This window comes from Spermophilus citellus (assembly GCF_964194105.1).
Source record: "Spermophilus citellus genome assembly, chromosome: 13".
NCBI classification, from domain to species: Eukaryota; Metazoa; Chordata; class Mammalia; order Rodentia; family Sciuridae; genus Spermophilus; species Spermophilus citellus.
The window spans coordinates 114,390,631-114,415,889 of NC_138193.1; positions in this window are offsets into that span (position 1 = coordinate 114,390,631).

Sequence of the window (25,259 nt, forward strand, 5' to 3'; positions counted from 1 at the left end):
CCCTGGTCGCATTTTTGAGCAGCACATTGCTTAAATCCTGCTCGCCCTCATTCCCATGGCGAAGCCCGGGTTGCTCTGCTGCGTGGAGTTAATAGGAGCACACGCCTGTTCCCAGCACCCAAGAGGGGGAATTTCAGGGTGTTAATGGCACGTTTGTGCTACCTAAACTAATGAGATGGGTATTATTTATCAAAATGCCTCGATTGTTTTATGTGCACATTTATTCCAAAGTAAAAATGTTGTTAATTGATTTAAGGTCCTCTTTTTTAAGTATGAAATTTACAGTCAAAATGAACCTGGTACCCTAATGTGTGAAATGAAATTTAAAAGTGTAAACAAATCCATGAGCTACACATACTGATTTGCTAATGCTTTTATAAATACATAAAAATTACACAAAAATTGTCTTTGGAGTCAGCATTGCAGGGGAAAAGGGAGTGCAATATGGGTAGGAAGAAAATTAGGGATATAATTTTTTAATTTTAAGTAAGAGATGCAAGTTATAATAATGCAGTGGATTTTCAAAATCTCATTGTATTGAAGACTTTGAAAGAGAGTCTCTGTCTAGCTGAGAGAAATCACGTAATACTCTTCTTAAGCAGTTAAGCAAGGTGAAGCCCAGAGATCATGCTTCTGTGGAGGAGCAAAGGTGGCCGTCTGCTTCAGAGGAGCCTCATGATGGACAGGATCCGGGAAACCCTCCAGAAAATCAGGCAGGAGGACCGCGGAGGCCAGCCCCAGGAGGAAGCCGGCACCAGGCGAGAGCGCGGAAAGGCGCGTACGGGAAGAAGAATTCAGGATTCTCCTTCACATGTCAGGAGAGAGAAAGAGAAAGAACATTGTACAACTTCTGGAACCGCCTAGGAGGTTTCAGTTCTGAAGAAATCAAGGAAAAGAGACTTTTTTTTTTCATTTAGTCCCCATTTTCCATGATAAATACTTCTTTATTTGGCAATAAATAGCTTTGCAGTTATCTGAAGTGGTGGGGACTCGGGTAAAAGCAACCATGGCCCCTTCTTTAGTGCAAAGTCTTGAAGCCATCACCTCAGCTGAGTGACTTTGTTAAAAGCTCCATAAAACACATTCTATTTTGTATCTTGAATAATAAATTTCTAATGGGATTTATGGCATTTATAAAAGGTCTTAGCAAATTTTGTCAAATTAATATCCATTCTCACAATGGAAAAGCTATCAGAAGAAAATCAGGTTAAAGGAATTATATAAATAACAAAGAGAAAAGAAGAGAACCACATCATTAATCAGTTGAATGAAAATTCCAGTTTTTGAAGTTATAAGAAGTGACAAATATTTATAGTGATTTAGTAGAAAAGTGTGGCAAACTAATCTAGAGCTATGGAAACAGATACAAAGTCACTTAGAAAGGTTTACCATGCTGTGTCAATGCTACATTTTTTATTATGAAATATTGCAAAGGCATAAAGTACACCAGGAGTGCTTATTTATTCATACCTGTGTCAAGGACTGCTGCTTGTGTACGCAATACCCATTCTCTCCTCCTTTCCTGCTAACACAAGACTGGCTTTATTTAGGTGGCTTTGTGTCCATTGTAAAATGAGCAAGCAGACCAAAGCCATCTAGAGATGGACACCTAGCACAGTCCGGACCATCACACAGGATGGAGGTCTCCAGCCAGGGCACCCGAGAAATTTCAGGTTAAAGAAATTGTATGAATAACAAAGAGAAAAGCAGAGAACTTTAGAGCAAGGTGATCCAGTGCAAGGTGCTTTCTGGCCTGCCTGCTCTGAGGCTTCCTGTCTAGAAGTGGACACGATGTCCAGCATGCCTAGAGCCTAAGATGGCCAAGGAGGGAAAGACCAGGGAGAGGGAAGGAAGGGCGTTCGCACATTCTCACACCCCTGGACCCACCTTCAGGGTTCTCGTCATGAACCTCAGAGCAGGTCAGTCTCCTCCGTTAGCCCAGCTCTGGGGGGCTCTGACATCCAGAGTTCAAGAGCTACTGAGAGTCGCTGGGAAAAGAGAGGAAGAGACACATGAGGACAAGCCTGGGAATAAGTGCCGCGTGCACGTGCAGATGGGAAAGCAAAGTTCTACAAAAATAAGGACAGAGGGAGTGACGAAGTTCAGTTATTTGTATGTTGAAATTAACAGCATACAGCACTTCACAGAGTTAAAAATGGGCCACAGCAATTTGGTTCTGTGCTAACTACCCAGGCAAGGTGGAGTGGACATCGGTTAAGATATCCACAGAAATGATAACACAAGAACATACTGTATTCAGAACACAGAAATATGCCACTTTTCTAGATTTTCACAGGTAATTTCTTCTGCAGATCTTTATAAGAGGGACATTTTATAATGCTTATATTCTAACCAACGATGCCCCCAACCAAAACACAAGCACATCTCATGAAGCTCCTTCCTGTAGCATGTACCCATGGGAAAAGCAAATTTTTCGAGGGCAGATCTGGAGATTCCACCCCAAGTCCCCTTGTCCACATCTGTTGAGGGGCTGTGCACACAGGCAGACCCACCACCTGTCTGTCCAGGACAGAGGCCGCACAAAGGCAAGGATGTGGGGTGGTGGAATTGCTCCTCTGTCACAGGGCCCGGCACATCCACAGCCTGGGGCTCAGCAAGGTTTAAACCAGTGAAGGCTGACTGCAAGCTGCCCCTCCCCGTGAGTCTGGACCAGAGACAGTGACAGCACAGGCCGGCAGTGTCACCATGGGCTCCAAACATCACCTGGGCAGGAGAAAGAGATCACGTACCTCCACACGGAGCAGCCCGCACAGGCACGGGGACACCGTCGATGCACAGGGAGAAAGCCACAACGTGGCCCGTGAGCACATGCATGTTGATAAAAACCAGTGGGCTCCTGAACTAAGAGATGCAGCCAGTCATGTGAGAAACGGCCCTGGACACCTCTGGACTGTGCAGGACCCCAGCCTGGAAGCTGCTACCTGCTCTGCCTTTCTTCATCCACTCCCCCACCTTCCTGTGTATCGAGTCGGTATTTTTCTTTTTCTACTTTTCCCTCCTTCTTCCTCCCCCCCTTCTTCCTCTCTTCTGTATCTTTCTTTGCCGTCCACATTTTTTTCTCTTGTGCAGTAAGTTAGGCTCCACCCTTACAAGGACCCACAGTCACCTAGGGGAGAAAGAGACATGCCCGACGGTTCCACTAAAAGGCCCCATAGAAAGCACACTGTGCACGCTTTTCACCCTAGCTGTCCCTCCCCTGGACACTCCACACCTCCCCTGGACACTCCCACACCTGCCGACCTTCGGAACTGAGGAGATTGATCCTAGAAGCATGCAAGAACCAGCGTGGAGCATCCGTGCCATAAACACGCCCCTCCCCCCCATCCCCATGTTCAGAAATGTCACTTCCAAGAAGAGTACAGTCTCCACGTGTCCCCACTAGTCTGTCTCTGGGTTTACAGTTCCTAAGAGCTCAACTACCTGTCTACAGTAAGATGGTACCAACCGTGCTGATGTCAGGAGCTTATTTTAAATAAAATATAGCTTTTAACAGATGGATGTATTTTGCTTTTTTAAGAGAAAATTTCAACTCAATTACCTATTTCAGATCACATTTAAAGATGAAGGCAGGAACTCCGGCAATGATGTTAAAGTAAATCCTGTGGTATTCCAGCAGGCTCTAAGAAAACGACCTTCTGAACAATTTAGTACATTATCTCAAGGTTTTCTACATTTGAAATAAGCCTTAATAGTGCTCATTTCTCATTAGCTTCCAGGTGTGGGAGAACCATTGTAGTTACAGGCATTGGAAATGATCAAACTTCAGGGACGCAGGCCGTCTTCCGCCTGCAGCGTCCAGAACAGCCCCAGATGGCCCCGGGGAGAGTCTGGGGAGTGTTCCGGACTCAAACTGCCACTGGGCACAGGGAGCAAGAGCCTTCGAGACTGTGCCTCTGGGTCAGGTTTGGATTTGGGCTCTCGCAGTGGCATCCCACTCCCCGGTGGGGGGCAGGGAAGAGCCGGCTGCCGCCGCTTGGAAAGTCCTTGCTGTGCCATCACCGGCTTGCGCACGTGGCAGCTTTGCTCCGGCTCCTCTGACCATCCGAGTCCCAGGGGAGTGATGCATGGTGGCCCCAGGTTGACACTGTCACCACTGAAGGGCTCTGTGAGGAAGCCACCCTGCGAGAGAAGCTGACACACAGGGGCTGCTGACCCCTGGTCTGTCCCCTGCAGAGAGAGGCACACACTCTGCCACCAAGACTTCTCTGAGGTAGGAAAATGACTCCCTGCTTTATTACCCTGAGCTGTGTCTGGGCAGAGATGTCCCTAAATCTCTCTGGAGAAAGACACTATTTTAATCTCTCCAAGGCTCTGTGGTATGAGAATCTTCTAGAACAAAGCTGTCAATAACTGCTCAGAAGAAACACCAGACCCATGGAGAATTACCTCCCAAAGGTGTATTTTCACATCCCTTCTGCAAACCAAGCCCACAGTCGTGTTTACGAGATGATCTCGACCTTGAGGTCTCAGTGAAGCAAACATCCTTAGTGGTGCCTGCCGCAGTCTTGGCTGGGCACAGAATCACGAGCCACTCAAGCAGGAACAAAACTTTATTTTTGAAAAAGCCGCCAATACTCCGTAGGCGCCGGCAAGCTAAACCCGGTCCTCCCACGCGCCGTCTACCGGAACCGGGGGGCCTGGACCTCCCCCGGAATTTCCTCCTACTATCCTTCCCCAACCAATGGGAACTCTCCAGGAGTCCCATAACATGAGTCCCGTAGCAGGCCAAGGTGAACAGCAGGAGTCCAATTTCCATATGAATGTAAATCTTAACATAATCATATCATCTCAGTGGCTAGCTGGCATGTCACCTTACAACCAAAAGTGCCATGCATCATATTATTTGCTTGTGGCTCCTAGCATCTGCCCCCTTCTGTTTAATTAAGCAACAAGCAATGTGGCTAGGGACCGTGCCTGGTAGGTTGTCCAATTCAACATATGGTTCTTACCCATCATGGGAGAACTGACCTTTAGGCGTCAGCTTCCTGTCTTAGGTTGAATCCACTGCAATCAGATCAACCCGTCACTGACTACCGGTCCAGCATTCAGCCATGCTTGTGGATAGGCCTATGCACCAGTGGGGGGTGTGAGGTTCTTGCCTCACCTCTGTTGGCCCCCAAATTTTGCCTTGGTGCCAGTAGGGGGGTGAGGTTCTTTGCCTCACCTCTGTTGGCCCCCAAATTTTAGACCATCACTAGTAGAAGGGAGGAGGATACAGAAATGCCACGACACCAAGCCAATTGATGGCTCCTTTGGAAAAATTGCGTCACTGGTGACACCATCAGCAAAGATATGCCAGCATTACCACAATTAACATGGGGTGAGCTGGCAAGGAAATTGCATCACTGGTGACACCATCAGCAAAGATATGCCAGCAGTACCACAATTCGGTGCACCAGATGATATTTCACAATGCATGCAACTGATGTATAGTCCAGGCAAGTTCTACAGGCAGTTCAAATCGGAGGAGTCTATCAATATGTCCATTTCCTCCCAAAGTAAATCAAGTCCTTGATTGAGCATTACTTGTTGAGTTATATTCATTGATGCATCAGTTTATACAGTTTACTGTGATAGCTATCATAGAAGCTGTAGTTTGGTTTTATCTTACTCTTCACCGGAATTGGGATGGAGATGGAAATTCTGGCAATGATGCTAAAGAGACATTATCCTGAACAGAATTATTAAATATAATGAAAAGGAAAGGTGAAAGTAAACAAACAGATCTGTTAACCACCTTTAAAAACAGTCATTAACAGCTGTTCACCTAATTTAAATTAAACCATATAAATCACGTGAATAAAAAAAATTCGGATCCATTTTTTCATGAGCGCTCCTCATATATGAAATATGGACATACACATATACAGACATACAACACAAAACAGTGCACACATAACATACAACACATAAGACAATAAAGGCCTTGTAGCTTTACCTAGGTGAAATCTCCATTGTAATGTTTAAAACTCCACAGTCAAAAAATAAAACACAGTCAAAAAATAAAACTGACCAGAAAAACATTAACCTAGGTTTGTATGACTCAAAAATAAAATAGAACTTTATGATGTGGGAAAAATGCAATAATAAAATAGATATTGAAAAAAAAACACCTTGGTTAATCACTGTCACAGATGTAAGAATAGCCAAGCTGGAGCTCTGGATATCAGCTGTTATGGATTTGAGTCAAATCATCTTCTTTTTCTGTAGAAATCGTTTTAGTTAATCTCTCTGGAATCCAAATCGGTTGCTGTTCCTCCTGTGGAAAAACACAGACAGAGCCCCGACTCCAGACTATCACTGGATCCGGGCCTTTCCATTGTCCTGTTAGAATATCTTTCCAAAGTACCTTAGGCTTATGTACATTTTTTGGATACAAATGTCTTTCCGCAGCACTAAGTCCTGATGAATCCAAATTTAAAAAGTTTAGAGTAAAAAGGGTTATTTTAAGTTTATCTTTGGGGGATATATACCCCTTTCCAATTCCCTCCTTTTGTTTTAATAAGTACATTTTAATAGTTTGATGAGCTCTTTCAACTATGCCTTGTCCTTGTGGATTGTATGGAATTCCTGTTATGTGAGTAATGCCAAATGATGAGCAAAATTGTTTAAAAGAGGTGGAAGTATAACCAGGACCATTGTCCGTTTTTAACTGTTTTGGAACGCCCACAGTGGCAAAATTTTGTAAGCAATGAGCTATAACATCTTTAGTTTTTTCTCCGGCATGAAGGGAGCCCATCAAAAACCCGGAAGAAGTATCAACTGTAACATGTAAATATTTTAATTTTCCAAATTCTGACAAGTGTGTGACGTCCATCTGCCAAATATGGTTAGGTATCAGTCCTCTAGGATTGACTCCAAGATTAACTTGTGGTAAAAATGTCACACAATTTTGACATTGTTTTATTATATGTCTGGCTTGTTCTTTAGTTATTTTAAAACGCTTTTGTAAAGTATTAGCATTGACATGGAACCTTTTATGAAAATTTATAGCTTCTTCTATTGTGGAGAAAATATGTATGTCATGTGTAGATTTATCTGCTAGTTCATTGCCCATACTAAGGGCTCCAGGCAATCCTGTATGTGCCCTGATATGTCCTATAAAGAATGGATCTTTTCGGTCCCAGATTAGACTTTGTATGGCGGAAAACAAAGAGAAAACAGTAGAAGAAGGTGAAATCCTACCAGCATCTTCAAGGGATACTATAGCATTAACTACATACTGACTATCAGAAAATAAATTAAATACAGAATCTTTAAACATCATAAAAGCTTGTAATACTGCATTAAGCTCTACCTTTTGAGCTGATTGTTTGGGTACTAAAAATGTAAAAGTTTGATCAGGAGTAACTACTGCTACTGTACCATTGTTTGACCCATCAGTGAATATATTTGGAGCATTTATGATAGGGGTTTTTCTTGTCATTTTTGGAAAAAACTACAGGATGCTTAGACCAAAAAGACAACAAAGGATTAGATGGTAAGTGATTATCAAATGAAACACTAGTTTTACACATAATTATTGCCCAAGTATTTAACTCATTAGCTAACTCATCAATTTGATCCATAGTATATGGAGTAATAATTTTATTGGGAGAAAATCCAAACACTCCCTTTTCTGCTTTTATTCCTTTGAGTATTAATTGTCCTACAGCCTCAGGATACCTAGTAAGAATAGTGTTAGGATAATAAGATAAGTGTATCCACAATAATGGACCTTCTTGCCAAAATACTCCTGTAGGAATATTTTTTGTTGGTAGTACAATAAATAATAAAGGCAAACTTATATCAATTCTATCCAAATGCATATTTTCCATATATGTTTCAATGATTTTAATGCTTTTCTTTCTTTAGGCGTTAACATGCGGGGTGAATTTGGATCTGATGGACCTTTTAGAATATCAAATAAAGGTCCTAACTCTCCTGTTGGTATGCCTAGATAAGGCCTTATCCAATTTATGTCTCCCAATAACTTTTGAAAGTCATTAAGTGTTTTGAGTTGATCTACTCGTATTTGAATTTTTGGTGGACGGACCATGGTTGAGGATAATAGAACTCCTAAATAATTAATTGGAAGATTTAATTGTACTTTATCTATTGATATCTCTAGATTATAATTTTTCAATAAGTTTGTAAGTGTGGCATAACATTCTAGTAATGTGTTTTTATCTTTATGTGCCAATAACACATCATCCATATAGTGAAATATTTGTAGTTCAGGATTTTGATTTCTAAGTGGCTGGATTGCTTTATTAACATAAATTTGACACATAGTTGGGCTGTTAGCCATCCCTTGAGGGAGTACTTTCCATTCATATCTCTGATCAGGACCTTCATGATTCAGTGCAGGGATAGTAAATGCAAAATGTGGACTATCCTCAGGATGAATTGGAATTGAAAAGAAACAATCTTTAATATCTATAGCTAAAACATGCCAGGTTTTTGGTAAAGCAGATAATTGGGGAATCCCTGATTGAGCAGGTCCCATAATAACCATCTCATTATTAATGGCTCTTAAATCTTGTAATAATCTCCATTTACCAGATTTCTTTTTTAATGACAAAAATGGGAGTATTATGGGGGGATACGGAAGGTTGTATATGTCCTTCCGCTAATTGTTGTCTGACCAAGTCATGGGCTATTTGTATCTTTTCTTTAGTCAGGGGCCACTGAGGAACCCATACTGGTCTTTCTGATTTCCAAGTAATTTTTATTGTCTCAGTGGCCCTTTCTGAAAACCCAATCCATGTCTATTTATTTCTTGATCTATTTGAATAGGTGCTGTCATACCTTGTTCTTGTTCTCTTAATCTTTTTTCTTTCCTAAAGCCTTGTTTAGCCCTAGTAGTGGGCGCGTTAGGATTGATGTTATTTGTTAATGTCAATCCTAATTGATCTAGGACATCTTGTCCCCATAAATTTACGGGAAGATGATCCAATACATAGGACTGTATAGTTCCTTCACATCCTTCAGGATCCCTCCAATCTAATACCATAGCACTTCTATGGGGATTTGTTGCCACTCCTAGGCCTCGAAGCATTTGAGTGGCTTGTTTTAATGGCCAATGTTTTGGCCATTCTTGACGAGATATGATGCTGAGGTCAGCACCTGTGTCCAGCAGCCCATTAAAGTCATGTCCTTGAATATTTAATTTTAGCATTGGGCGAGAATCTAAATTTAAAGACAGCATAGCCCAATCTACACCTGTGGAGCCTAATCCCTTGGAACCTCTTTCTACATTACAACTGGAAAATTTATCATGCAGGCTGGGTATTATTAATAACTGTGCTATTCTATCTCCTGGTGAAATTACTGATATACCTCTTGGAGAACTAGCTATAATTTTTATTTCACCCTCATAATCGGGATCAATTACCCCAGGACTTATCATAAGTCCTTTTAGTGTAGAAGAACTGCGTCCCAATAATAAGCCTACTGTTCCCTGGGGAAGAGGTCCTTTTACTCCTGTGGGAATGATTTGAACTCCCATCTCTGGAGTTAGTACTGCTCTGGCAGAGGCGCAGATATCCAATCCTGCACTCCCTCTAGTTTGTCTGATGAGGGATTTAATGGATAATGCGTCCTGGGCACTACCTTGATGGTGCTGCTGGGTTCCTCCATTGCCCCGTATGTTTGTGGTTTGGGGCCCCGGGGCATTGGGCCCTCTAGTCCGTTTTTTGGCAATGGAGCCTGTTACCTTTCTCCATGATATCGTGGGTAAACACTTGGTCCTTGTCCATTTTTTGATAACAGAATACCCTCTATGGTGGTTTGAGAATGGCATTCATTAGCCCAATGTTTCCCTCTATGGCATCGTGGGCAAATACCCGGTATTCTATTCCTTTGATACCCAGTTTTGTTAAACCCTCCTCTTATGGGGCAACTCCTTTTAAAATGTCCTGTTTGATTACAATTATAGCATGTTTTTGGCCTGGCATCTAAAGCCTGTTGTACTGCTGCTAAGACTTGCCCTTGTTCATTAATGTCTCTACATAATTTAATATATGTGTTTAAATCTTCATGTCTTCATGGTCTAATGACCTCTCTGCAGCAACGATTTGCTTGGTCATAAGCCAGTTGTTTTATAAATGGCATTACCTGTTCTGTATTTCCAAATATTCTAGAGGCTGTCTGAATAAGTCTATCTACAAATTCAGCGTAAGGTTCATTAGTTCCTTGTATTACCTTAGATAATTGACCTTGTAAGTCTCCATGCCCCTGTAAAGTTTTCCATGCCCTAACTGCATCTACAGCAATTTGTGCGTATACGCCAGGGTCATATTCAATTTGCTGTCTTTGACCCTCATAAGGTCCCTTTCCCAATAGCATATCTATATTTCTTTGAGGGTAACCGGCTTCTGCATTTCGCCTAGCTGTCTCCATGCAAAATTCCTCATTGGCAACCTTCCATAACAAATATTGTCCTCCATTTAGCACAGATCGACACATGTTAGCCCAATCTGCTGGTGTCATGTCCAAGTTGGTAACAGATTCGACCATGCTTACCGTGAAGGGAGCTTGTGGCCCATAGGTTGTTACAGCCTCCTTTAATTGCTTTACTGTTTTGAAATCTAAAGCATGGTGAATCCATTGCCCTCCTGCCTGCTCAAGTACAGGGCATGCTAATCTTTGGGGTCCTGCCTCAGAATTCCGCCCATCAACTACGGGAGTTGAGGGCCGCTCAGCTGTAGATGGAGTTGTTGGTTGAATTACGCCCTCTGGTGATAGAACGGAGTTAGTAGCAACCTCCTGTTGTAATTCTCCACCTGATGGCTGTTTTTCCTCTAAGCTTTCTTTCTTTAAATTTTCCTCTGTCTGACTAGCTTGAGAGACCTTCTCTTTTGCTTGACCTAGCGTTTTTTCTACCATAGTTTGGACCTCTAACAATTTACTTAACAGTTTTTTGGTTTGTTTTTTACTAGATTCTAGTCTACTATAAAGGTAACGTAACCCAATAAGATAGGATAAAACAAAGCCGAAGCAGAATGAAACAAAAACGGAGCAGAGAATGGTTATCTCAATTTTCTCTTTCTCAGGGCCGAATAACTTCAAACCTTGAGCCAACCATTTTTCCCAGTTCGCCTGAGAAAATTCTAGGGCTAGGGAGCTTGAAATAAAAGCAAAATAAATGAAAACAAGAACACATTGTTTTTTGAAATGGTCACCCATTCTGTCGCCTTCCCTCAGGGGCGAGCAATTTTACTCACCTCTAAGTTTCAGGCGTTCCCCGCACGGGCCACCAATTGTTGCAGTCTTGGCTGGGCACAGAATCACGAGCCACTCAAGCAGGAACAAAACTTTATTTTTGAAAAAGCCGCCAATACTCCGTAGGCGCCGGCAAGCTAAACCCGGTCCTCCCACGCGCCGTCTACCGGAACCGGGGGGCCTGGACCTCCCCCGGAATTTCCTCCTACTATCCTTCCCCAACCAATGGGAACTCTCCAGGAGTCCCATAACATGAGTCCCGTAGCAGGCCAAGGTGAACAGCAGGAGTCCAATTTCCATATGAATGTAAATCTTAACATAATCATATCATCTCAGTGGCTAGCTGGCATGTCACCTTACAACCAAAAGTGCCATGCATCATATTATTTGCTTGTGGCTCCTAGCAGGTGCCCTCCACAACTCGCGGGGCAGATTCCGACACCAGAGGGAGCGTCAGCGCAGCAACGGCTCCAGAAAGGGCACCCTCTGTGTGCCATCTTCCACCTGCTCACGCATCTGCATATGCTGCTTTTTACCCCGAGAAGAACCCATCAGAGTAATCACCATGAAGTTTCAAAGTGACATCAACTCATCTAAGTGAACACACACCTCCGAGCTTTGGCTATGGCAGCTCCCACTGTGAAATTCTGTCCCCAAACAAGCGTTACTTGGCTTTATTTACAAAGTCTTTTGATGACTAATGATGGAGACAAGCTATAGAGGAGAAGCAGAAAACATGTCTAGGGCAGCACAAAACTCAGAGGAGAGAAGCGCGCAGAAGCTTGTCACAGTGCTATGCCCTTGGATTAAGCAGCCCAGGGAAGAGGACTTGAAACGGAGCCTACAGCCCCGACATCTATTAGCAGAAATTAGTCAGAAGAAAGCAAGTTCATTATAGTGAGTGCTTTGGATGAAGTGCTATCTAACTTACCTGAGGCCATCCTGACTTCAGTCCTCAAAGACAAACCCACTCCCGCTCACTACCTTGAGGACGAGCACAAAGGCAGCCCCTGCCTTCTGGAAGTTTCCATTAGGCATCAAAATTCCAGCCTACCTACAAGTTCAACTAAGTGAAACACTGTCCTCTCTGCCGTCCCTGCAGTTTGATGTCCACTACGTGTCCGGCCTGAGAGAGCGTTTCCTGGCCTACAGAAGCCTCCATGCTGCCCCAAGCAAGTGGGTGACGGGAGAACAGAGCTGAGAGCCACTGCCCGTCTTTGCTCACCTGGAAGCTGAGGGACCAGGTGGAGGGAGTGAGCTGTGAACGCGAAGCTCCCTTAACAGAGCCGGGCTCTGAGGCACGTGGTGGAAACCTCCATTCACAGAGCAAAAGTGCCCGTCTCTGCCCGGAGCTCAGCTCAGGTGCAGGCCAATGGGGCACGGTTCTTCTCCACGTCCCACGAAGAAGGATCTTTGCAGAGTTGAAATTTCACACACCTGTGGAAGGCAGGAGAAGAGCCTCGGCACATCTCTCCTTTATTTCAATAACATATCTTTTTAAAAGTGCCAGCAGTTCTCAGATTATAGAGATAGACAATAGTTTGGGGAGCAGAGAATCAAATTTGGGAAATGTGATATTGTAAAATAAGATTCAGAGCCTGGGATGAAAGAAGTCGCAAGTGGTGCAATATGTAGTCAATTCCACGAATGTGAGGGAGTCGGGAGGAGTTACTTGAGGAAGAAGGAATTAAAGTCATCTGTTAAATTTGAACAAAGTGCTTTTCAAAATGCACTGATTTTAGTGATGACTGTTGCTGAAGCTGCAGGTCCCCATGTTGATGTTCCTTTTCAGACACTAAAGAGAGAATCAAGCTGAAAGGTTGAGAGGAACATACTAATTGACATATTGGTTGTAATGATTGGTTAGAGTTGTGTTGAACTGTAAATGCAATGCGTTAATGAGTGCACGTGTACCTCAAGGCTATGTCACAGTGGCTAGGGGCTTTCTCGTTCCAGTGTCGGGGTGAGATGGCGCCTTGGCTGAGCTGCCTGTGGGTCTGTTCCCCTGCAGCAGCCTCGTCCTAGGAAGGAAGGAGCACCACCTGATTGAGACCTGGGTCCTGCTGGGCCAGTAAAGCACACAGCGGGCTTAGCACCACCTGAGGGGACACCCAGGCCTTGCTGCCTTCACACACCCTGCCCCCAGGCAGACGGGGAGGCCCAGGCTCAGGCCGTGGACATTCCCCACACTTAGGAAGGGCAGGAAAATTCTCAGAAATAATAATGCAATATTTCCCAGTCATTAAATAGGCTGTTATTTTCATAATGAACTCATTTATACCAGTGAGAATGAGTGAACAGCAGCTACAGATAACCACATCCCACAAATGTATTAAGCCATGACTCAGACAGTAAAAAATATAAAGTGTGGTTCAGTTAATATCAAGGTGAAGAGGAGGAGAACTCTAAAATATTTTTAGGGATGTCATGTGAGTGTTTACTCATAATGAGAAACAAGGAGGCATGGAAGACCAAGTTTTAGCAAGAAAGTTTATAGGTGATGAGTTTCTGGTTTCCATGGGAAAAGTATGCATGCCACAATGGAACTGCTTATGACAATCATACACTCTGCGTACAAGCTTTATACTCTTCTCGGTAAGCTTTATACAGTTCCTGGAAAACACCAGTGTCTCCGCGTTGCAGAGACGGAGGAGCAGAATGAGTGTCCTGGACTCAACTACTTCTACCCAAGGAGTTTGCCCTGTGGGGAAAGTACCCCTGGAGGGGGGCAGAGGACAGACCCTGCCACAGAGACCCTGCTCCAATCCTTCCCCTCCACCTGCGGCCTCCTGATGAGCAGGGGCCTGGTCTTACGAGCTTCAGGTTGCTTCTCTGCAAGACATGAGGGACAGTGCGGACCTGTGAGAGTTCAGTGGGAGCCAACAGGCAGCCAGACAAGACTCTGTTCATCATCAGGGGACCGCAGGTGGGAGGGGGAGGACCTGAGCAGGGGTCTCTGTGGGCCAGGGTCTTTCCTCTCTGCCTTTCTTTGGACTCCCCAGTATATACAGGTTCACATGGACCAATTTTTTAACATGTTCTAATCAAGGAGGGAGATTTCATTCCCAGTAGTGGGCTTTCACATTGGTCTCTCTCCCTCTTCTGTTTGCTAATCCAGCCTGTAGGACTGCATTTTTCTAATTTCCTCCATCAGGCAAGAGTATGAACAGCTAGATGTGGTGGCACACGCCTGTAATCCCAGCAGCTCAGAAGGCTGAGGCAGGAGGATTGTGAGTTCAAAGCCCGCCTCAGCAAAAGTGAGACCCTATTTATGAATAAAATACAAAATAGGGCTGGGAATGTGGCTCAGTGGTTGAGTGCCCCTGGGTTCAATTCCCAGTGATCTCCCTCCCAAAAAAAAAGAGTCTGAACAAACCCAATTCCATTGTAGACCGGCTGTAGACCTCAGATTCTGTGAATTTCATATCAGCACCCATCCCTCTCACATAACTTACCCTTGCCTCCTTCTCCCAACTGTCTATTTATTTCAGTTACAGCTTCAGTTTAGACAAATGGTCCAGAAATATGGTTGGTGTTGGCCCAGGCAGTACCCAGAGTGCATGCTTCTCTGTCTATTCTCCTTGATGACCCTCTTCCTTCCTTAGTGCATCAGGAGATGGAGCTAGGCTGACTGCAGAGCCAGGCCATCTCCCCAAAGCAGCTCTGACTAGACCAACATTGTTCACGTGGGCCTCACCTGTCCCACCTGGGTGGTTTCAGGAGGTTCTAATTTTGACAAATATTATCATTTATTAACTAGACCATGGGCCTCTGCAAGACAAGACTACTGTGACATTGCTTTTCATTCTCATCACACAGATAATCAATAATGATAGACACCATTATCAAAGGCTCCGTGTCTCCAGCACTATGTTAGGTGTTTCATAAACATTACATTATTTCATTAAGAATCTAATTTTAAAATAATGGTAAAGAAGCACAGATTTAAATCAACTTCTATTCATCTAGTATGTCTCATTTAGAATTTAAGTCCAATTTTACTGGCTGCAAAGTGTGTGATCTCTCCATTGGACAAGACTCCATTTGCAACTGTGGCAATACCTGATAAAGCACTCCAGAGTCCTTTTACTTAGAAGGTATTCCTCAAAGGAAGAGACTCCTTAGTGCATGCCTATTGTTCCCTCACAGTATGTTTAAAAAATTGATAACACTATTGACAACTTCTTGATTGGCTTGTTAAGTAAAACCACAGTGTGAAGAAACTGTTTGTGGTAGGATGTGGTGGAAGTGTCATATTGAACATGAAGAACACAGGGAGTGGAAGCATAGAGATCATTAACACACTTTTATCCTTTTGATATGGCCTGAAAACGTCTTGCTAAAATTTATCTTATCCAATTATAATACAATTAGGAATTTTATTGCCCAAGATGCACAAGAAATAAAGTAACAAAAATACTTGAATTTCCTCTTACCATATTGAAAACAGTTTTTTAAAGTTGGACAGAGATGTCCACACGTGGGACAGGATGGAATAAAAAAGCTTCTCCCTACTCCTCCTGCTAATGACAGGCACACTATCCTTTACATTATGCATAAAACGAACACAGGAAGACCCTGATAGTCAGAGGGCACATTCAGGCAGAGACCTGGGGACTGAGGACACTTACCAGTGGGCTCACTGCGAGTTTTCCTCCTTATGTATTTCAGATGGGGTTCTGGAAATCTGGAAACCCAGAAACATCAATGAGTTCCTACTAAAATAATACTTATAATCTCAGCAATATCTGTTTTTTTCTATCCAAAATGCATGGATAGGTACAACAAAGTGTGCCATAAATTTTTAGATAATAACTACCCTTGGTAGACAGATACTACAGGACATGGGAAGTGGGAGCCTGCTTCCTCACCTGGAGGCAGGAAGGCACCTTCTCCCTGAGATGGTGCTGACAAAAGACGGGGAGTGGGAAACCAGACTTCCATCCACACAGGTGGTATGAAGCCCCATCCACACTGTTTCTGGAGACCATCTCCCTACCAGCCAGAATGGTGTCAGTCGACCATGATGAGCTCAACATCCATCACTGCCCAGGGGTGAAGAGTTCCTCCCATTCCAGTGTGACTGAAGCTGAGTGGGTCCCCAGACTCTTACCCTACAGTGGTAAGGTAGCAGTTTCCATCCCTTACAGTGGGTTGTCATGGGATATCCTAAAAACAAACTTAAATAAAGTCCAGAATCGCATTATATCACACCTAAAATGTTCATAATAGAAATGTATATTAGTCATCACACCAAGAACCAGGAAAATCATAACCTGAATGAAAAAAGACAGTCAACAGAAATGACAGCACCAAATGGCACAAGCATTGAAATTATCTGAAAAGGATTTAAAGCAACCTGAAAAAACTAAAAAGTGTCTGCAAAGTGGCAGAAGATGCAAAGGAAAGCAAATGTAAACTTTAGAGCTGAAAAATTGCAATAAATGAAATGAAAAGAAAATGTTCTTGGTAGACTCAGCCTTAGCCTTGAGGTGACAGAACTGATTAACAAATCTGATACAAAAATAGAAATCACCTATCAAAACAGAAATAAATGGTCTTGGGAAAAATCACAGAACCTCAGAGACTTTTAGATCAGGACAAGATTTCTAACAGTCAGAGTTTTAGAAAGAGAGGGAAAAGAGCAGAGGACTAAGAAATTCAGAGAAATACAAGTAAAAAATCACCTAAACTTGACAACAGATATAAATCTGCAGATTTAAGAAGCTGGGGTAATATTAGAAAGGATAAATTCAAAGAAACCCAGGTAAAGACACATCATAACCAAACTCCTGAAGATTAAAAATAAGAAAGAAAAAGTCTTGACTCCCTGAGGGTGAAAAGTCATCTTAACCCATAAGATGATTTGAAAGACAGCAGATTTCTCATCCAAAACCATGGAAGCCAGGAGAAAATGGTACAGTGTTATCAGCACCAAAAGGGAAGAGCTGTCAGTCACAATTCTGTATCAGCCAAAATGTCACCTGGGAGTGGAGAGGAAAGCAGGCACTTCAGCTGAAGAAAACCAGAGAAACACGCCCGCTGGCCTTGCTAACCGTCCTAATGCCCCCCTCTATTAAATGTGTCTTGTGGGTTTTCTTAACCCTAAGTTGGAAAGAAAAACATGTGATTCAGACCTGGAACGTCAAAATAGCTCAGAGGCTTAGCACCAGCGGGCCGATACCACAGTCCAGCCCCAGGACAGGAGGAGGGCAAGACGTTGAGACTGACGTGCAAGAAGCAGGGACTTGAGTTCCTTCAGGACTCGAGTCAGGGGCACAGAGCACTAACTACCCGGGAACACTGAGAACGCAGCCACCACTGAGGAGAGCTAGCTACACAGACCAAGAAGGGGCACTAAGACAGGTATGACGAGGCACCAGTTGAACCATTTGGGAGTACTTAACATTTTTCAGGCAGTGAGTCAATTGTTCCCTGTTCGCATTGGCCAGGCAGCTTACGATTTCTGTCATTAGCATTCAGCAGCAATGTGCCAACACCATTCAGTGTGGAAAGTGGCCTTTTCCGTTCCCTTGCTGCTTTCTGAGTTACCAGTGCTGCTCCTTTGGTGAAAAGCAGAGCGGGGAAATAAGGAAAATATGAAGAAACTGTGAAGACCTCGTAAAGATTCAGAGCAAAAGTAATGTACTTGTTCAAAATACCACCCAAGTCCTGAGTACACACTCCTCTGCCTCCTGAAGAGACTTGCGCTCTCCATGAATGAAGCAGTCCCAGCCCAAAAATGCACCACATCCACTGTCCTGATGCTCAGTTCTGCCCAGGGGCTATGCCTACATGTTCACCACAAAGGACAGCACAGAGGTCACAGCCCAGCAGTGACACTCATACAGTCCCAACACTCAGGGCTGGCTGGCGGGCGAAACCAGTATGAAGCCACTGTGTGAAGTAACCCACACAGATCATACCCTGGTTATCCTGGAGGGATAAATTGAATATGAGCTGGGACCTCAATAAGTAGCATTTAAAACCATCAAAATGAACACCTTTGCAAAAGCAAAGCCTCAGGTGGCTTACCCTCACAACCACAAGAACAAGTTTCTGGATCATTCCTCCATGTGACTGAATTATAATGGACTTATATTTCAGTAAAAGCCAAAGTTTTATTAATAGTATCCAAGATTCACAAAGTCAGTTTTAATTGTGAGACTTTGCTAAATTTGAAGTGACAAAAATGGCCAAAAATATGATCAGCTCATGGATACATCACGTGTCCACATGCTGATTTAAGAGAAATCACGTAATTGTCTTAAGCACAGCATTTTCATTAGGTTTGTGCATGTCAGACTGAATTGCTTTCCATCCTTCAGACTTGAGGCCACTTCTCACTACCAAGCTGAATTATATTTTAGTGATAATTTATTCACTTATTCAATAAGTGCTCTGGAGGCACTACTCAGTGCCAAGCACCACTCCAAAGGTGGAAATGGGAGTAAGATACTTCCTCCTTTTAAACCCAGGGAGAGACCAAACAATGTCTGCAGTCCAATGGCCATGACCAAAACAGCGACACTTCAACACACATTGGCAAATGACCCAGCCTCCGGGGAGCCCGGAGCAGCCGTGTTTGAACTGGATCATTACCAACAGGAGGAGTGCAGGCTCAGGGCAGAGGGCGCTTCTTCCACATGAGATCCGAGTGTTCGCTGGCTGAACACTGGGACACAGGGAGAGCAGAAGACGAGGTGGCTGGTGAGACTGAAACAAAGGTGGACAGGTCGACTTCTTATGCTATTGTAATACAAGAGAAAGAAAAAGGAACGTGAAAATGTATTTCAGTCTTGTCATTTACTAAAACTGTAGTCTGCTATAGGGTAAAATTATTATGAAAGGAAAACCCCTTCAACTTTTCAGCAGGACCTTGGTATTAAGGCTACTGGCCTCTGTCCCCCTTGCTTTGGCAGAGGGAAGGGGACATTGGGATTAAGCTATTGCCCATGAACAGAAATCTTCTGTGCCTGGTGCCAATGTAGTAAGATACTGGGGATCTGGAGCAGCATGGGGCAGCCCAGCGTCGTGCTCCTCTTCAGTCGGGTCAGCTCGGAGAAGTTGATGTCACCCCCCTGATGCTCTTAACCCAGAGAGGAGGCCAACATTCCCAGACCTCGGGTGGCACGGGACCAGCTCATTCACTGAACCAACCCGTGTTTTGTCCCCGCTGGGGCTATTGGCACGTCCAGCCGTCCCTCTGTGAAGACAGGGGTGAGTCCGTGGGAGTTCTGATTGACAGGACGCAGGTCCCACCTGCTAAACCACAGACGTCTTCACAGACACCTTTTGTGGAGGACTGGTTCCTTTTCCCACTCCTCCTGGGGAGCTTTTGGTCTAGGGTGGCACCTGGGGAGCATTGGTCACCTTGCACAGGTCTGAGAATTCACCAATGGGGACAGTGACAGGGCAGAGAGAGGTCAGGGTATCACCAGGAGTTCACCAGGACAAAATCACTTTCCTCTTCTTCGGGTAAATTTTGTTTTGATCCCTAGAGGCTGAAAACACCTCGCTGACACTCACCAAGTGACTAACCACAGTGATGAGTGCAAAGTCCCAACAACGGCACGACAGGGACAGACCAGCCCTGCTGACAGGTCAGGAAGGAGACCCTGGGCGGACCACATCCTGACCTGCCCAGTTTTGAACTCATGCCGACCTTCCAGAAACCCAAGGAGGGGAGTGATGCTCACCAGGATCACAGCAAAGACGCCTCTGCTCAGGTAGCAGGTTGGACTCTGATGGTCTGTTTCTTCGAAGTGTTTTAAAGTTTTTAAAAATGCAGACTACTCTTTGCTCATCTTCCTTGGGGACAAATGATGTTGCTTCTTCCATCAAAGTCTGTTCAGTAGTGACTAAAGGAGCCGCCAGGCCTCTGGGCCATGAGCCCCTGAGCAGCACCTGCTGGGCCACAGGTGATGTCTTTTATGACGATGAGAGTGCTCCGTCCACAGCTCCCCTAAGCGTGGGACTGGTTATCACAGGAATCTCCTCGTTCTTCAGCCAGAAGCAGACATTACAACTGGCAAAGATACATATGGAAATTTTAAAAGCTGGAAATAGAGTTGCCCAGGGTGCGGTGAACATGGACCAGGTTACGGCCCAACGTGATGGTTTTCTTGTCAACTTATGAGAACAGCTCTCTTCACTTCTGTTGAATCATGTTTTTTAAAAATTCAATTTCCCAGCATGAATGTGAGCTTCTTTTTAGATATCTAGTTAAAATATTTATCTTAAAGTAACAAGATAATCATGTGATTGTCGATTGCTGATTAGAGAAATGATGCTTATCTCGACGGACTCAGAACAATTCAAACACCACAGCTGGAATTCATTGCAGACAAAATACATCTATGTATCTCAAATGGCACCCACACTGGCTATAGCCGTGTTAAAAGTCACAAGGACAAGGTGATGGCCAGGTAGTGCCTAAAGGTCAGAACTCTGCTGGCCTGTGCCTTGTAATTTCCTCTCATCTTGTAGCAAGGAAACTGATCATCTGCATGTCCAAAATCTCTGTTTTTTGTGGGTTGTGGTGAAATTGGGTGTGGAGTCCTTGACCAGTGTCCTTGATTCAGTTTGGTTCTATGTAAAAAACACATCAACCAAATGCACATTTTAAGAAAAGATTATCTCTAGGCTGAAGATGGTTTTATGTGTTAAAACATAACACTACACAAATACTGTCAAGTGAAAACGGCTGTGTCATGCGAGGCATTATGCTAATTCTGTATCCAATTAAAGTGGAGAGGGAACAAGCCCTGGGCTGGCGCTCTCTCTGCAGTGTCCTGGGTGGCCTCGATGCTCACCGTTCCCTACAGAGGACAGAGACCCTTTCCTGCTGGTTCACGTGCACACTTAGAACTGGCCCTGCCACTTCGGTGATCACTGGAGCCTGCCTGGTGTGGGCAGGTGTTGCACTTTCGGTATGAAGGTCCCCAAGAGCCCATGTGTGAAACACTACAAGAAACTGAGAGGTGACATGATTAGATTGAGAAAGGAGTAACCTAAGCCCAGATTAGTCCACTGGTATGGTTTAGCTGGGCAGTAACCATACACAGGCAGGGTGTGGCCAGAGGAGTAGGTCCCTGGGTGTGCCTGTGGGTTTAATTTTGTCCTGGGTGAGCAGATCTCCTCTGCTCCTGACCATCGTGTCCTGGCTGCTGTCCCTCCATGCCCTTCAGCCCTGATGTTCTTCCTCACCTCAGGCCCAGAGCTAGAGAGGCCGCTGACCATGGACTGGCCTCTGAAACCATGAGCCAAACAAACCTTTAGAAGCTGTGGTCCCGAGAGGGACAGCACAGTGTTCCCGCGTTGCTCTGGAGTCAAGATGGAGGGACTTGTTATGGGATCTCTTCACTAGAGGAGCAGGCACTCGGGGACAGCAGAGGTTCAGGGACAGGCAGTTAAGCTGGGCTCTCAGGACCTGCCAACAAGGGAGTTCCACAGGGACAGGAGGGGAACCCACTGCAGGGCGCAGGGGCAGCAGGAGCCTGGAGGACAGCACCAGCTGACCTTTGTTGGACCTCAGGAATAGAGAGCCACACGTTCCACCAAGGGGCCCTGTAGGGCAGGTCTGTGAGTGCCGGGCCACATGGGAGAAGCATCCGATCTGCCCTTCTGCACTGGCAGCCAAGGTCCAGTTCAAAAAACACCAACCAAACCCTGCAGACCCTCCAGACAGCAATCCCCACCCACCTCCTCTTGGTCTGTTCCTAGGGAACAGGTCCCAGGTGTCCTGGCAAGAAGGCCAGGAAGAACACTGGCCGCTCCCTTCACCTTTGTCTTGGGCCCAAACCTTGACAGCCAGCCCTCCGAGGACCCACTGGTGCCTGTGCTGACGCCTGTGACCACTCTTCTGCACTCTTAGGCCACACGCACTTCTGAGTGATGGCCACGTCGTCTTTTTCTCTGGAAATCCATGCCCATGGCCGAGTTAGATTTTTATTCTGAAAGCATAGAATTCAGATTCCTCTTTGAAGATGGCACATTTTTCTCATTCTTCAGATGAATTTTACATGATCACCTCTTGTTGTCGTCTGGTCCTTGTATATAGACATACACATCACAAAATGCACAAAATGGAAACAATTTCATAAACTTCACAATTTCAAAAAACTCATATTTGGTCTTACTTGGGGAGCAAGGTAGAAACTGTATTTATAAATGCAATGTTATAATAAATTCTGGGAACAGAATCCAATCCATTTATGTAGGTTATTATTACTATTATGAACACCAATATTCACTGCTTAAGAGTCCATTTTAACTCCAATTTTAATCTTACTTTACACAGCAGCAACTGTGGCTTAAAGATGTCACCAATCTGGCCTCAGGTTAGACAGTAACACTAAGACAAGCTTGGGTTAAAATCTAAGCCACTCAAACTAAAATACCTGTGTTTTCAACAGTAAATAACCAATGCAGAATTTCAGCTAAGTAACAATAAAAGAAGAGTGGCTTGTGCTTTTCTGTCACTGAACTACTTAAAATGTCACCACTAGGGCTGCTGCTTCAAGCCAATGCATTTGTGTCCCTAACACCAACAAAGATAAGTGAGAAGCAACCCTGAATGCTGGTGAGACTGGCATGTCCCCGGACACTGATTCTGATCCTTCATAAAGAATTCTGTTGAGAGTTCTTGGTTACAGCCAGGGTTTCGTGACCCTGCTGTGGTGTGGGTCATGATGGAGTCTGATCCCAAATGTGAAGAATCAAGTGGCTGTACAGCCTTCAAGAGGCAGGGCAGAGTGAGAAGAGATCGGGTCCCTGGGGGACCAACCTCTGAGGGATCAATGCTGACTGGCAGGATGGGAAGATGTTCCCAGGACTGGAGCAGCTACCTGGAGAGGAGGCTGTCATATGGCAAGTCGTGTCCCACACTTGGTCTCTCTGCACACGCTTGTCGCTCAATAAATCTGCTGCTTTTTAATGTGGTATGAGGCCCTGGCCAGATGCCCCTCCACTCCCCAACTTCCCAGCCTGCAGAACTGTGGCTACATCAACCTTTTTTCCTTTTTTAAAATTAATTTTTTATTTATATATGACAGCAGAATGCATTACAATTCTAATTACAGGTATAGAGCACAATTTTTCATATCTCTGGTTGTATACATAGTATATTCACACCAATTCATGTCTTCATACAAGTACTTTGGGTAATAATGATCATCACATTCCACCATCCTTGCTACCCTCTGCCCCCTCCCTTCCCCTCCCACCCCTCTTCCCTATCTAGATTCGTCTGTTCCTCCCATGCTCCCCCTCACTACCCCACTATGAATCACTCCAGTCAGAATGGCAGCTATTATGAAGACAAACAACAATAAGTGTTGGTGAGGATGTGGGGAAAAAGGCACACTCATATATTGCTGGTGGGACTGCGAATTGGTGCAGCCAATATAGAAAGCAGTATGAGATTTCTTGGAAAATTGGGAATCGAACCACCATTTGACCAGCTATCCCTCTCCTCGATCTATTCCCAAAGGACTTAAAAATAACATACCACAGGGACCCAGCCACATCAATGTTTATAGCAGCACAATTCACAATAGTAAACTGTGGCACCAACCTAGATGCTGAATGAACCTTTTTTCTTAATAACCTATCCAACCCTAAGGACGTGAAGGCATCTGCCTGCCACATCTGTAACCAACCTATCACCAAGGTCCAGCCCCAGGTGTTTCATAGCAACAGAAAACAGACTGACTCAGACCCCACAGGCGGCCCACGCTTCTTCCAGCAGAGATGCATTTCCAGGAGTAAACACCATGCAGCACTCCGACATTCTCTCCGGACACGGGTGTGCTGCAATTACTACACCTTCAAGTTTGAATAAAATGCTATTTCTATATATATTGGACACTTACTGTGGGACATCTTTGAAATGCAGCAGATGAAAATATGTAACTGTTTTGGAGGCAGACAGGTTTCACATGAAGAAAAAACTTTGAAATGCATACAATGATGTTTTTTACTGTTTAGTATATCATCATAGTTATATCTTTAGTAAATGAGTTTACAGTAAACAAAACATCACAATGAGATTCCAATTAATATAGTCAAATGTCAGCTCTTCTATGTACATCAATGTTACACATTTATTGTTTTAAAATTCAACCCGTAAGCAAACTTCCAAGCTTAAATAGTTCTGAAAATCAGGATGCCTGGGTGTGGCACGGAGCAGCTGTGAGAAGCGCAGCAGCCTACCCCGCAGCACGGGTGCTGTGTCAAGGACCTGAATGAGTGCTGTAAACACTCGCCATCTCTCTCCTCTGAATAAGCGTGTAGGGGCCAGAGGGGACTTTGGTTCTAGAAACACGTTTGTGTGATGGAAAGGGTTCACGGCACACTGCTCTCTGCTGGGGTCCACGCAGCGCATTTCTTTTCAGGACTTGAGTCCTGGACAGAACTAGAACCACAGAATGCATCTGATGGAGAAAGAAGGAGGAGATTTAACAAAAATAACCCGCTAGCCAAGGTGACCCTGATCACTGCATGTGAATATGAATCAATGGTGCTCCCAGGAGAAGAGAGAGAGGGGCCTCTGCAAGTCACGGGTCACGGGAACTCACAGGGGCCAGCTGCTCCACACCCACGGCTCACAACACACCAGGACTTCCACTCGAGGAGAGGCCGTGTCACCCTCCACCCGACACTGTTTCCTCTTACCTTGGGACTCACAGCAAAGCCTCCCCACCCTTCCCCACCGCCCCTTCCAGTTGTCTGCCAGCTTTGCACACTGTGGACAGGCCCTCGCCACCTGCGGACAGGCCCTCGCCACCTGCAGACAGGCCCTCGCGTCCTCTGATGGCCTCTTCACAGCCAGCACCTGCCGCTTCAAGCCTCCCTCAAGGAGCCAAGCGAGTCACCTTCCCCCGCTGCGTCTCTCTGGATATTTCCTTCTGTCTTGCTGTGGAGAGTGGACCGACTGCAAGCTCCCTGGTAAGACGCCGGAGGTCAGATCAGAAAAGCATCCTTGCTGGTGTGAAAAGAGCAATAGACTTTATTTCAAAAGTATTTGAGAG